Below are 15,687 nucleotides of genomic sequence, written 5' to 3' on the forward strand. Positions count from 1 at the left end.
TGAAATATACCTGTTCCTCCTCTATTTTATATAGTTACATATAGAGACCCACTTTCTCCCCTCCCCACCCCGCAGGGACATGTTGAAGCTCCGCCTGATTGTGTCGTCCCCCCCCCCCCCCCCCCCAAGTACAGATTACGGTCAGTGGGTCAAGTAATAGCTTATTGCCCACAAGAAACAAGCATGTTCTCCTGCCTCTGCCAGTGACACTGAGAAGGTCGCCTATCCTCATATCTATGAGTGTTGTAAATATAACACCAAAAAGAAAGAAAGATTTACATTTATATAGCACCCATCACGACCAACAGAGGTCCCAAAGGGCTTTACAGCCAATGAAGTACTTTTGGAGTGTAGTCACTGTTGTAATGTGAGAAACGCAGTAGCCAATTTGTGCACAGCAAGCTCCCACAAACAGTAATGTGATAATGACCCAGATAATCTGTTTTAGTGATATTGATTGAGGGATAAATATTGGCCCAGGACACTGGGATAACTCCCCTGCTCTTCTTCGAAATAGTGTCATGGGAACTGTTACGTCCAATTGAGAGGGCAGACGGGGCCTCAGTTTAACGTCTCATCCAAAAGACGGCATCTGTGACAGTACAGTGCTCCCTCAGCACCGCCAGCCTAGATTTATTTTGCACTCAAGCTCCTGGAGTGGGACTTGAACTCACGACTTTCTAACTCAGAGGAGAGCGTGCTGCCCGCTGAGCTACAGCTGACACTGTGAGAAAGGAAGGGAAGGGTGATTTGCTCAGCCAGCAGTGCTGGGATTTTAATCCGAATGTGAGATAGCATTTTCCTTCCTGAGTCTCAGGAAGGGACAGCTGTGGAGAGGCTTAAGCAATGTTGGCTGTACCGACGTCAGCTTCCTGAGCCTGAGGCTGAAGCAACAGACTGTCAGCCCACTCACTCCCCACCCCCCTTCCCCTCCCCTCCCCATCTCCCTGCACACAGTCTCACACTTCAAGGCATGCGGCGGAGTGACCCACACTGCTTCTTGAGGTTAGAAACCGATGCGATTCTCCAGCTGTGTGCTGCCTGGTCGGGATTCGGTGAGGGCCAGGACACATCGTGCTGACACACGCACACACACACCGCCTTGAGTCCTGCTTTTCTTCTCATCATTGTGTTAAAAAAAAAATCCATTTAGAAACTGAATGAAGAGCAGATAACAGCTTATCCGGGTAAGCAATTTTCAATTATCCGTATAACGTCTAGGATAATGATTTTTTTACATTCACTGGGTGTTGCTCCTCTTCCCCTTTAGCAAATACTTGACATTTTTCTTTTCAAAAAAACTTTGTGTTGGATGCATGAATTTAGCTTTAAATTTCTGTTCAATGGATTCTCTCCCCACCCCCTCGTTGAGATGCGGAAAGCTAATAAGTATTTTCCTATCACAGTTCTGCCAGTATTCTGGTTTACGAGTTGCAGTTGTGGGGAGGCTAGGCTCTGATCGGTGAAAGTCTTTTTGTAATGTCGCTCGTTGCCAACTTAGGAAGAAGCTGGCACCCTTCCGTCTCCCTCCAGCTCCCAAGTTGCTTAAATACTGGCCCAGGTTTTGCTGGAGTGGGGCATCTCTAGGTGTGTCCTGTTTGATTTCGTCCCTCCTTTCTTCTTCCCTAACCCTTACCATCCGCACGGAAAACAAGAGAAACAAAATCCATTTAGAAACTGAATGAAGAGCAAATTGCCGGAAGTGTGAGCTGACGACATGGGCCAACGGGGCATCTGAGCCTTGGGTGTAAGACACAACCGACAGTCTATCTCCTAACTAATGAGATTTAAGGATTGAGAAAGAAACAGAGGGACAACGGGTAAATTAGAGTCAAAATCAGATGCAGAAAGAGAAAAAAAAGAGAGGGCAAGATTGGATTTAGAGAGAGAGAAAAAAGTGACAGAAAGGAAAAGTAAGAAAAAATCAAGATTAGAAAAATTCTCTAAGAACAATTTGCTATTTCTGTCAGCTGTGGCTCAGCATACTCGCCTCTGGGTCAGAAGGTTGTGGGTTCAAGTCCCACTCCAGAGACTTGAGCACATAAATCCAGGCTGACTCTATAGTGCAGTGCTGAGGGAGCGCGCACTGTCAGAGGTGTCGCCTTTCGGATGAGACGTTAAACCGAGGCCCCGTCAGCTCTCTCAGGTGGATGTAAAAGATCCCACGGCACTATTCCGAAGAAGAGCAGGGGGAGTTCTCCCCAGTGTCCTGGGGCCAATATTTATCCCTCAGTCAACATCACTAAAACAGATTATCTGGTCATTGTCATATTACTGTTTGTGGGAGCTTGCTGTGGGAAATTGGCTGCCGTGTTTCCCACATTACAACAGTGACTACACTCCAAAAATACTTCATTGGCTGTAAAGCGCTTTGAGACGTCCAGTGGTTGAGAAAGGCGCTATATAAATGCAAGTCTTTCTTTCTGTACCTGTAGGAAAGAGACTCCACGGTTTAAATCATTCCCTTTCTGGGCGGAGGGGCTGGGTATCATTGCAGGAACAATAATCTTGTCATTGAAATGGTCCTTACGCTGTTAAGTACCAGCCCTAACTTTCTATGGTGAGATTAATTGGTGATCAAAGCATAAGTGCAGCAACTTCTTGAGGCTCACATGGAGGTCGAGGGCGAGGTGCCATTCTCACGAGGCTAACAGGAGGACCGGCTCTTCACAGTAATTCACGGGCGATCAGTCCCACGCCACATGTTGCTTTGTTATTTAGACACTAATAACGGCGTGCCCCCATTAAACATGAATTATTCTGCAGCAAATTTTGGGCCGCTGTGTTTCGCGACGTGTAATGCCAATGTCTCCCTGCACACAGGTTATAAGAACATAAGAAATAGAAGCAGGAGTAGGAGCAGCCTGCTCCGCCATTTAATAAGATCATCATCATAGGCAGTCCCTCGGAATCGAGGAAGACTTGCTTCCACTCTAAAAATGAGTCCTTAGGTGGTTGAACAGTTCAATATGGGAATTACAGTCTCTGTCACAGGTGGGGCAGACAGACATTGAAGGAAAGGGTGGTTGGGTTGTCTGGTTTGCCGCACACTCCTTCCGCTGCCTGCGCTTGGTTTCTGCATGCTCTAGGCGATGAGACTCGAGGTGCTTAGCGCCCTCCCGGATGCACTTCCTCCACTTAGGGCAGTCTTTGGCCAGGGACTCCCAGGTGTTGGTGGGGATGTTGCACTTTATCAGGGAGGCTTTGAGGGTGTCCTTGTAATGTTCCCTCTGCTCACCTTTGGCTCGTTTGCAGTGAAGGAGTTCCGACTAGAGCGCTTGCTTTGGGAGTCTCGTGTCTGGCATGTGAACAATGTGGCCTGCCCAGCGAAGCTGATCAAGTGTGGTCAGTGTTTTGATGCTGGGGATGTTGGCCTGGTCAAGGACTCTGATGTTGGTGCATCTGTCCTCCCAGGAGATTTGCAGGATCTTGCGGAGACATTGTTGGTGATAGATCATGGCTGATCTGTTGGACATGACGGCCAGGCATACTGAGACTGGCAGGCAGAGCGGCATTTTGTTTTAACCAGGTCCTGCTGGGACATCGAGTGTTGGCAAGCTCGGCAAGTGGGAGACCCCCGTCTCACTAAACCTAATAGAAAAGCAGTTCTGGGCGAGCCAACACTGAGACAGGCAGAATTAATCGAAGGCCAGTTGCTTGAAAGAAACAATTTGCATTTACATAGCGCCTTCATGATCTCAGGACGTCTCAAAACTCTTCGCAGCCAATCAAGTCCTTTTCAAGCGTAGTCACTGTTGTAATGATGGAAGTTAGCAGGGGTGGTCTCTCCAGTGTTGAGGCCAATCAGCATCATTATAAAAACAGATTATCTGGTCATTTACTTTGTTGCTGTTTGCGGGATCCTGCTGTGCACAAATTGGCTGCCGTGTTTCCTACATTACACCAGTGACTACACTTCCAAGATACTTCATTAAAGGTTATTCCTGCCTACATAGTGCCCTGCGTCCCAAAGCAATTCGCTGTACAGGAAGCACATTGAGGCGTTTCTGAAGGAAAAAAATTACATTAAGGAATCAAAGTATTTTCTCAAATTAGAAATGCCTGATATTTAGCTGGTGCTTAAATACGTGCCTGGGTTTAAAACCCAGCTGACTGAATTTTTACGCAATCCATGCTGACATTCCCAGCACAGTACTGCAGGAGTGCTGCACTGTTGGAGGTGCCGTCTTTTGGATGGGACATTAAACCGAGGCCCCGTCTGCCCTCTTAGTGGATGTAAAAGATCCGATGGTACTCCAGCGGCAGAGTTCTCCCGGTGGAGGCCCCGACATGCGAGGAAACATCAGCAGCAGGTCGGGGCCACAAAAGGAGCGGCGAGCGGTGTCCACGGGCAGCGCGGATTGGGGCCACTGCAAGGTACAGCTGGTGCAGGAGGGCGACGGCTGTGAAGAGTGACGTCATCAAGATCTAGGTCGGTGATTGGAGCGTGGGAAGATACAGCAGGAGTGGTGAGGTCGGGGCGAAGGAGCTGCGAGAGATTGCAGAGGGACGTGATCGTAGCCCAGCGGAGGCGAGAGTTCGGGGCCAGGGGCAGTACGGACCAGCCCACATATGTGTGCGCACTAGGTCCGTGCAGCAGAGCTGGTCTCCAGTTGTCCTGGTTAATCCTTGCCACTAGACCAAGACCTAGCTCTGTCAAGCCCCGTGTGGTGGCTGGGGTGCAACAGCAACCACACGTTAAAAAAATCCACGCACAGGCATCTTCCACCCTTCAGGATATAGTTCGGGTCCTTCATTGAAACACCTGTGAATTCGTCCTTTTTTTGGCATGGAAGCAAGTCATCCTCGTTTCGAGGGACTGCCTATGATGATGGTGTCCTAGCCAATCCCTCAACCAACACCCAAAACAGATTACCTGGACCTTTATTTCATTGCTATTTGTGGGAGCTTGCTGTGTGCAGATAGTCTGCCGCGTTTCTCACATTACAACAGTGACTACACTTCAAAAGTACTTCAATGGCTGTAAAGTGGTGTGGGACGTCCTGAGGTTGTGAAAGGTGCTATATAAATGCAAGTCTGTCTTTTTTTAAAGGATGTTCATGTTTGATGCTGTGGTCAGTGATGCCCTCTTCTTGGAAGTTCAATGATAAACGTACGCTAATAAATATCTGAGAGCGAGCGTGACCTAAGGAAGGAGATTCTGTCTGTCTGTCTCTCTCTGTCTCTCTGTCTGGCTGTCTATGTCTCCCTCTGTCTGTCTGTCTCTCTGTCTGTCTCTCTGTCTCTCTGTCTGTTTGTCTGTCTGTCTCTCTGTCTGTTTGTCTATCTGTCTCTCTGTCTGTCTATCTATCTATCTGGCTGTCTATGTCTCCATCTGTCTGTCTGTCTGTCTCTCTGTCTATCTATGTCTCTCTCTCTGTTTATCAATTTGTCTGTCTCTCTGTTTATCTATCTATCTATCTATCTATCTATCTATCTATCTATCTATCTATCTATCTATCTATCTATCTATCTATCTATAGACTGAGTTATAGGCTAGAATCTAATTAAACGGCTGAGATAACTACATAAAATTTGAATTTGATCAACAAAATGTGGAATGCATTATCCCTTTGGCACCGGTTACTATGACCAGGCTGAAGGAATGTATTTAGTTTGGGTGATTGGATCTCTGCCCATAGTGTGTTGAAAAGGTGGCCTTCCAGCAGATACTTGGGGGTGGGAGCGTGGTTTCCGGTGACACCACCCACCCAGCCAATGTTGTCCCTTTGGGAACCTACCTTTCTTTCTTTCTTTCTTTCTTTTTTTTCTCTCTTTCTTCCTCTCTCTCTTTCTCTCTTTCTTCCTCGCTCTCTTTCTCTCTCTCTTGCTCTCTTTCTTCCTCTCTTTCTCTCTTTCTTTCTTTCTTTTTATCAGTTGAAAATGTAAACCTCTTCAGAGCAATGTCAATAATTTGAATTGAAGGTTGAGACATACTTGAGGCAAACGTTCCCCAATCTCACCTGAGTTGAGGTGTGAGAATGGGTGAACAGTGAAAGCAAAATCACAAATCATATCCTTAATTGGATTTAGCACTAAATCCCAAATGTAGTCAAGGTGAACTTGAAGTGGAGACAAATGTATAATGATGGCAGCATGCTCCATACCCATAGTCTCTGTAAGGTCCTAGAGAGAGTTGCTGTCTCTTGCCTTATCTTATTGATATCACTATGGCCAATGTTTCTCGAAACCTTTCCCGCTTGTCCCTGATAAGTTAAAAATACATTGTTCCACATGTTCCTCACTTTGTTCTTATTACCTTCAGTGGGCAGCACCCTCGCCTCTGAGTCAGAAGGTTGTGGGTTCGAGTCCCACTCCAGGGACTTGAGCACAAAATCTAGGCTGACACTCCCAGTGCAGTGCCGAGGGAGTGCTGCACTGTCGGAGATGCCATCTTTCGGATGAGACGTTAAACCAAGGCCCCGTCTGCTCTCTCAGGTGGATGTAAAAGATCCCACGGCACTATTTCGAAGAAGAGCAGGGGAGTTATCCCCAGTGTCCTGGGACCAATTTTTATCCCTCAATCAATAGAACAAAAAAAATAGATTATCTGGGTCATTATCACATTGCTGTTTGTGGGAGCTTGCTGTGCTCAAATTGGCTTTCCTACATTACAGCATTGACTACACTCCAAAAGTAGTGTAGCTACTGTAAAGCGCTTTGGGATCTCCCAAGGCCGTGAAAGGCGCTATACAAATGCAAGTTCTTTCTTGATCTTTCTCTGCACTGAAACGAAAGGAGTTGGAATCAAGCTGTGTGACATTCCGTAGTCCAGTCTGTAAGCAGAAGCGTTAGCCCGTTTATTTTAACATGGTTATTACTTCAGTAAAGTAGCGGACAGAAGAATTTCATACAAAGATGTTAATCCACATGTTACTGATTTATCTCTCTACGTTTTTGTCCGGTACCATTTAATGCACTGCCTCGTGCTTTAACTCATTCTTTCCCAGGCCCAGAGATCTGTAGAGCTCTGTACCTGCCTTAATCTTCCCTTCCTGTTACAAACCTCAAGTATAGAATCATAGATTAGTACAGCACAGAAGAAGGCCATTCGGCCCATCGAGTCTGCACCGGCTCTTTCGAAGAGCAATCCAGTTAGTCCCATATCCCTGCAACACTTTTTCCTTCAGGCATTGACCCAATTCCCCTTTTAAAGGCTACTGTTGAATCTGTATCCACTACGCTGTCAGGCAGTGCGCTCCCGATCCTAACCACTCCTTGCATAAAAACGATCTGCCTCATGTTGCCTCTGGTTCTTTTCCCAAACACCCTTGCGTCATTGGAAACAGTTTCTCTTTATTTACTCTATCTAGACCATCTGACCGCCGCTTCACATTCAGCTCATCTTCTGCTCTCTGCAGCTTTGCTGTTATTCTGCATAATGGGCCTTGACCCATCACCTAGAGTTTCTCAATATTAATAAGAGCAAGTGTTACACATGGAAAAAGCTCGATAAAAATACAGCGAGAAAATCTCTCTCACACAGCTTTAAAAAAAATTTCATTTACATGATGTGGGCATCGCTGACAAGGCCGGCATTTATTGCCCGTCACTAATTGCCCTCGAGAAGGTGGTGGTGAGCCGCCTTTTTGAACCATGTGGTGAAGGAGTATACTTCCTTATAGCAGTTTGGCACAACTGAGTGGCTTGCTAGGCCGTTTCAACTGGTGACTGCCTGTAAATTTGAAAGTCTCTGGTTAGTTAATTTAATTAGTGTCAGCCGTGGCTCAGTGGGTAGCACCCTTGCCTCTGAGTCAGAAGTTTGTGGGTTCAGGTCCCACTCTAGGGACTTGAGCACAAAAATCTAGGCTGACACTCCAGTGCAGTGCTGAGGGAGTGCCGCACTGTCAGAGGTGCCGTCTTTCGGATGAGACATTAAACTGAGTCTGCTCTCTCAGGTGGACTTAAAAGATCCCAAGGCACTATTTCAAAGAAGAGCAGGGGAGTTCTCCCTGGTGTCCTGGGCCAATATTTATCCCTCAATCAACATCACTAAAAACAGATGATCTGGTCAGGTTAGTGGGAGCTTGCTGTGTGCAAATTGGCTGCTGCATTTCCCACATTACAACAGTGACTATACTCCAAAAATACCTCACTGGCTGTAAAGCATTTTGAGACATCCGTTGGTCGTGAAAGGCACTATATAAATGCAAGTCTTTGTTTCCCAATCTATGACCCTTGCAACAGGATAATAAACCCCCCTGAAAAGCAGGATCTAGCCTTTATTTATATAGTGCCTTTCATATTCTTTGGAACTTTCCAAAATGCTTTGCAACCAACGAAGTGTCATCATCATATCATAGGCAGTCCCTCGGAATCAAGGAAGACTTGCTTCCACTCCCAAAGTGAATTATTTGGTGGCTGAACAGTCCAATACGAGAGCCACAGATCCTGTTACAGGTGGGACAGACATTAGCCGAGGGAAGGAGTGGGTGGGGCTGGTTTGCCGCACGCTCCTTCCGCTGCCTGCGCTTGACCTCTTCATGCTCTTTGCATTGAGACTCGAAGAGCTCAACGTCCTCCTGGATACACTATCTCCACCTCGGGTGGTCTTCGGCCAGGGTCTCCCAGGTGTCAGTGGTGATGTCGCACTTTACCAGGGAGGCTTTGAGGATATTCTTGTAACGCTTCCACTGAAGTTATGGTTGAAATGTAGGCAGACATGGCAGTCAATTGGCCACAACAAGGATTCAGAAATACCAATGAGAGAGATGACCAAATCTTGCTGGAGATGGGCATCTGGCAGAGTGCCCCATTAGTTCGTTAGTTAGACAGTTTCCCTCACACTTCAGCTCAAATAGAATTTTTGCTGCGTAACGTGCTGGAAGCACGAGCAGGTAATGGTGCGGGGAGGGCGATGGGGAATCAGGGATCTCTGGGAACGGTGGGACCAACCGTCTATCTTCTTAGCCCATGAGATTTACTGATTGAGAAAGAAGTAGGAATGACGGAGAAGGAGGGTGAATTCGAGTCAAATCAGTCACAGAAAGAGAAATAAAGAGAGGGAAAGAAAGATTGGATTAAGAGACAGAAAGAAAGAAAGACTTGAATTTATATAGCGCCTTTCACGACCACCGGATGTCTCAAAGCACTTTACAGCCAATGAAGTACTTTTGAAGTATAGTCACTGTTGTAATGTGGGAAGAGAGAGAAAAAAGAGAGAGAGAGAGGAAAAGTAAGATGGCTCTCGTATTGGACTGTTCAGCCACCAAATAATTCACTTTGGGAGTGGAAGCAAGTCTTCCTTGATTCCGAGGGACTGCCTATGATATGATGATGACACTTCGTTGGTTGCAAAGCATTTTGGAAAGTTCCAAAGAATATAAAAGGCACTATATAAATAAAGGCTAGATCCTGCTTTTCAGGGGGGTTTATTATCCCGTTGCAAGTGTCTTGGATTGAGAAACAAAGACTTGCATTTATATAGTGCCTTTCACGACCAACGGATGTTTCAAAACGCTTTACAGCCAGTGAGGTACTTTTGGAGTATAGTCACTGTTGTAATGTGGGAAAGGCAGCAGCCAATTTGCACACAGCAAGCTCCCACTAACCTGACCAGATCATCTGTTTTTAGTGATGTTGATTGTATTTTTTGTATTTTGAATGTTTTTTAAATCTCTAAGAAGAATTTACTACATGCAAGAATGAGACTCAGCAGTTTAAATTGTTCCCTTTCTGAGCTGGAGAGATTGATTAGCATTGCATTAACAATTATCGCATCGATAAAAGGGTCCTTGTTGTTAATTACCAGACCTAACTTTCTGTGGCGAGGCCATCATTTTTCCAGGGAGATTTGGCCCATTGTGTTTTTGATGGTGCAGGTTGAGGGATGAGAACAGGCCAGGTCACCAGGAGAACCTCTTTCAAATAGTGCCATGGGAACATAAGAACATAAGAAATAGGAGCAGGAGTAGGCCATACGGTCCCTCGAGCCTGATTCGCCATTTAATACGATTATGGCTGATCTGATCATGGACTCAGGTCCACTTCCCATAACGACTTATCGTTTAAGAAACTGTCTATCCCTGTCTTAAATTTATTCAATGACCCAGCTTCCACAGCTCTCTGAGGCAGTGAGTTCCACAGATTTATAACTTTCTGAGAGAAGAAATTCCTCCTTATCTCAGTTTTAAATGGGCAGCCCCTTATTCTAAAATTATGCCCCCTAGATCTAGTCTCCCTCATCAGTGGAAACATCCTCTCTGCATCCACCTTGTCAAACATTTACATCCATCTGAAAAGGCAGACGGGACCTCGGTTTAACGTCTCATCCAAAAGACGGCACCTCCGACAGCGCAGCACACCCTCGATTGAAGTGTTAGGCAGGGCAGTAGGTGGGTCTTGAACCTATGCCCTTCGGACACAGAGGTGAGAGTGTTACCTGGAAGTCAAAACTTGAAGCTTCGAATTTGTTCGTGCAATCCTTGAACATTTATTCTGTAAAACAGAAATGAATCTAAATCAGTGCATCCTATTGCGAAGGCATAGTTGCTGTGAATAATCATTTTCCGCACTGTTCCCAATGCTTATTGTGAAACTACCCCTCCAAGGTTTGTGACCTGTGTGAGTTTAAGATCTGCAGATGGGGTTTTTCAATGCCATTCCTAGTTCATGATGTTAGTCCCGGGGAATTTCCAGACTAGTTCTGAGGAACAGTTTTACAACATAAAAAAGTGGGAATATCTTTTGACAAGTTATCTCAGGAAGCACAAATGCACGAATAATTACCAGGTGATCTTTGATGTCATTGCTCACAGAATCTCTGTGTAACTGTGTTTTATCCCCAACTCTCGCATTCTCTGTGTCCCTCTCTCTTTCTCGGTTACTTTTTCGTGTTTATTCTCATTGTGATGTCTGACTTTCCGAATCTTTATCACTCTTTTTGTAAATCTCTCTGTCTTCTATATCTCTCCCAATCTCTCTGTATGCCTCACCCTGTCCCGTGGTAAGATTCAGTTACTGAAATGGAACTATTTCATTGAACAGTAGCATAGTAGTTATGTTACTGGGCTAGTGATCCTGGACTAATGATCCAAGAGGCATGAGCTCAAATCCCACCATGGTAGCTGGTGAATTTGAATTCAGTTAATTAAATTAATCTGGAATAAAAAGCCAGTGTCAATAATGGTGACCATGAAACTATCAGATTGTCAGAAAAAAGCCATCGGGTTCACTAATGGCCTTCAGGGAAGGAAATCTGCTGACCTTACCCGGTCTGGCCTATATGTGACTCCAGACCCACAACAATGTGGTTGACTCTTAACTGCCCTCTGAAATGGCCCAGCGAGACATTCAGTTGTATCAAACCGCTACGACAAAGTCAGCACTGTGGGAGCAGCTTCACTACACGGACTGCAGCGGTTCAAGAAGGTGGCTCACCACATTGGTTCAAGGGCAATTAGGGACAGGCAATAAGTGCCGGATGTGCCAGAAATGCCCACATCCCATGAATGAATAAAAGAAAAAGATAGTGTAAAATAGGAGAATATACCCCAAAGTGTTTTGCCTAAACCTCAACTCTGACATGGGGGGGAGAGAAATTGCGTAGCGCCTGTTTGGGGCGATAACTTTTACGGTAGCGCCAAAGTATTAGCGGGCACTAAGCGACTGACTCCGAGGCGAACTTCTGGTTTAGTGCTCCAGGAAGGAAGTGGAGCACTCAATCAAGCATTTCCACTTCCCTTGTAGCGCTAAAGCCGACAGGAAGAGCGGTAGCGGGCAGCGCTGCCCAATGTCGAGGGGACACTGGCGGGAATGGAGGCTCCTTCCTTCCCTTAAAGGGAAGGGCCATTGCTGCTGGCTCTGCATGGAGCCGAGGTCTCTCCTCGCCGACGGCAGCCGCGATCCGCCACGATCAGCCCCAAACACTCTCACAGAGCGCAGCGCTGATCGCTCGCAGCCGAAGAAAATCATGAAGGCTAGGCAACGCTCAAAAAGGTTACTGCCCTGCAAACATCATCCCCTTTAAACGGCACTCGCGAAATTCCCTGCCTCCCCAACAAACGCAGCTGTCGGTGTTGTCGCCCGGCGGTGCCGCAGCGGGCGTAACTGAAGTTCGGTGCCGGGGCGCTATCGGGGCAATGCGCGGGACAATGACGTCACGATCTCCGGACGCAGGAGATGGGGGCGCTAGGGCTTACCGACACCGCAAAGCTCCAGGGGAATTTAGCGGGAGTCATTTCTATCGCTGCGCCTGGTTGGTAAGTCGTTAGCGCCCTGCTATCGCCCCCCGGAGGCGCTAGCGGGACGTGCAAAGGAGGCGAATTTCTGGGCTTAGAATTTGAATTGACCAACATTCAGCGACTTTCCTTGGTGACCCTCTGAAGTTTGTCTGTGGTGCAATTGCCTGGAGTTTTGTAAATGAAATGGTGGGAACTCAGAACGTTTTTCTTTCTTTTTGGTTAAGCTCTCCTCAGGAATTAAGGCAAAAACAACTTTCGCCCATATCTTCAAGGCTGATCATGAACTACGGAATGTTTTCAGGGACTAAAACTGGCAACTGATGTTTTGTATTTGAATTCCACTGAGCCCTCAACGCATGATCCGGAGTCGAATGTAAATCAAGTCAAGTATGGGAATTGCTGCAGTGTTTTTACTCAAGAAGTTAGCTATTGGATGTTTCAAGTTCAGCAGCAATGTATTACAAGGAGCCATTCATAAATTTCAACATAGACAAGAGCAATGTGGGAGGAAGCTTTATGGAGCGTTAGTTCAATTAAGCCCGAGGGGAGAAGGTCAAGCTGGTTCTCCGAGGGAGAAAGAGATTATGAATTAATCTGCATTTCTCTTTTCGCCTGCCTTTTTCCAACTGACCTTTTGCTGGGAGAGTTAAGGATTTAACCGTGGTTTTTTATCTTTGACTTTTGACAGCAATAGTGCTTTGTGGAGATTAGGAATTCTACCCAGAGCCAATTTCTGAGAGTCAAGAATCTGATCACCAGAGAGACCAGGTGTGACTGGAGAGACCAGGTGTCCCAGAGAGACCAGGTGTCCCAGAGAGACCAGGTGTGACTGGAGAGACTAGTTGTCCCAGAGAGACCAGTTGTCCCAGAGAGACCAGGTGTGACTGGAGAGACCAGGTGTGACTGGAGAGACCAGTTGTCCCAGAGAGACCAGTTGTCCCAGAGAGACCAGGTGTGACTGGAGAGACCAGGTGTGACCGGAGAGACCAGGTGTCCCAGAGAGACCAGGTGTCTCAGAGAAACCAGGTGTGACTGGAGAGACCAGGTGTGACCGGAGAGACCAGGTGTGACTGGAGAGACCAGGTGTCCCAGAGAGACCAGGTATCCTAGAGAGACCAGGTATCCCAGAGAGACCAGGTGTGACTGGAGAGACCAGGTGTGACCGGAGAGACCAGGTGTCCCGAAGTGACCAGATGTGACTGGAGAGACCATGTGTCCCAGAAAGACCAGGTGTCCCAGAAAGAACAGGTGTGACCCGAGAGACCAGGTGTCTCAGAGAGACCAGGTGTCAGAGAGACCAGATGTCCCAGAGTGACCAGGTGTGACCGGAGAGACCAGGTGTCTCAGAGAGACCAGGTGTCAGAGAGACCAGATGTCCCAGAGTGACCAGGTGTGACCTGAGAGACCAGGTGTGACCGGAGAGACCAGGTGTGACCGGAGAGACCAGATGTCCCAGAGAGACCAGATGTCTCAGAGAGACCAGGTGTGACCAGAGAGACCAGGTGTCCCAGAGAGACCAGGTGTGATTGGAGAGACCAGGTGTCTCAGAGAGACCAGGTGTCCCAGAGAGACCAGGTGTGACTGGAGAGACCAGGTGTCTCAGAGAGACCAGGTGTCCCAGAGAGACCATGTGTCCCAGAGAGACCAGGTGTCCCAGAGAGACCAGGTGTGACTGGAGAGACCAGGTGTCCCAGAGAGACCAGGTGTGACTGGAGAGACCAGGTGTGACCAGAGAGACCAGGTGTGACCAGAGAGACCAGGTGTGACCAGAGAGACCAGGTGTCCCAGAGAGACCAGGTGTCCCAGAGAGACCAGGTGTCCCTGGAGAGACCAGGTGTGACTGGAGAGACCAGGTGTCCCAGAGAGACCAGGTGTCCCAGAGAGACCAGATGTCCCAGAGAGACCAGGTGTCCCAGAGAGACCAGGTGTGACTGGAGAGACCAGGTGTCTCAGAGTGACCAGGGGCTAGAACCTCCACTTTTTTTTGCATGCTTAACACCCAATTTACCCTGAAATGACGTATAATGCCCATATATCATCCATTTTGGCACAAAATGGAAACTGATGCCCATTTTTTGGAAACTTATCGGCGAGCGTTACTTTCCCCATGTGCTTAACGCCAGGAAAAAATATTACTGCCCGCCCACTTTTTTTGTGCGGAATCATCAGAATGGGCTAAATCAACGCCCGTAATATCGCCCAGCGTTACTTTCCGCACTGATTTAACGCTGAGATTCACTATTAATACCCGCCCACTTTTCTTTGACATAAAAAGCATATTTACCGAAACTAGTGGCCATGAGATCGCCCAGCGTCACTTTCACCACCTCGCACAATTATCGGCCACAATATCACTTGCCCAAAAAATCGGTCAGAAAAAATGGAACTGTTCTGAACGAACGCCAGCGGTGTGGCTAGAATTTGTAAAATCCCACTCTTATGTGAGGAGCTGACATCTGAACGATTTGCCTGAAAGAACGTTGCTGTGAGTGACAACGCTGACACACTGCTGTGGTGTGCAGCTCAGACATCAATGGTGCCCATCATCTTAGTGCCAGTTAAAGTTTACGTTGATTGATGTTAAGTTGTATTTAACCCTTTCATGATAAGGAATCACCAGTGTGTAACGGTGCAGCTATCTGAGACAATGCGCAACAAGGTTATGTTCAATAACAAAAATTTTATACCAACATTGGTCTGAAATCATAAGTATCACAGGCAATAACACCCAAACCCCGCCCACACCCCACTTTTTCCACCATTGACATAAATCACATGTTCAACATGTCCAGCAACACAGAATACAAAGGCAAAGCAGGAGCGTGGTCCCCAGCCCCCATACATTACAACAAATTGCATACACCCAGATGGAGATATAACACAGCCATCACCTGGGGACATGCACCTCATTTTCCTTCCCCCCTCCCCTTCTTCTCTCCTTCCCTCCTCGCTCCACGGCGCCTGGCCGAGGAGCTCCTCAGGCGGTGCCTCATTGGGGGGGATGAAGATAGAGGCGGTGGTTGCACGGGTACGGGAGCAGGGGGATGCCGAGGGGCAACATTCTCTGATGCTGAAGCAGGATCTTGGTCCTTGCTCTCATCATCGTTCGCAGTGGTGGTGCGGAACCTAGGGGTGGAGTGCCGTGCTCGGGGATCACTGGGAGGCCTGTGGCAGCCGTGTTCCTGGCTATTGCATCCAAGGACTCTGCCATCCGCGGAATGTACTCGGTCATGGTGCCAGAGATGGTGGCCAGCTGTCGGGATATGCCCCCCAATGCTTCGATGAGCTGGTCACCAATGTCTACAGTCCTCCTGGATAACTGTACTATCTCTCCGCTGTCATGTGGCGCTCGTGGAACAGACCTGTCGCGTCCACGAGGAGGCCGTCCTGGGGACAAATGGGGTGCCCTGTGGCAAGGTGCTTGGGCCCGGTACCTCCAGAGTGGAGACGGGAATGACCGGAGGAGCACTAGATGGCCTTGGGGTGGAATGGCTTCTGGTGCGTG

General features: G+C 47.6%; 1 protein-coding gene across 1 annotated transcript in view; it reads left to right on the forward strand.

Annotated features, from left to right (window-relative positions):
• The first annotated feature begins 965 nt into the window (after nt 1-965).
• LOC139239244 (cdc42 effector protein 2) overlaps nt 966-15,687 on the forward strand; it is a 34,093-nt gene continuing 19,371 nt past the window's right edge. The window contains exon 1 of the mRNA XM_070867939.1: nt 966-1,187. The gene's annotated coding sequence lies outside the window, so the exon portion shown is untranslated. The remainder of the gene's footprint in view (nt 1,188-15,687) is intronic.

This window comes from Pristiophorus japonicus, chromosome 26, assembly GCF_044704955.1.
Source record: "Pristiophorus japonicus isolate sPriJap1 chromosome 26, sPriJap1.hap1, whole genome shotgun sequence".
Lineage (NCBI taxonomy): Eukaryota > Metazoa > Chordata > Chondrichthyes > Pristiophoridae > Pristiophorus > Pristiophorus japonicus.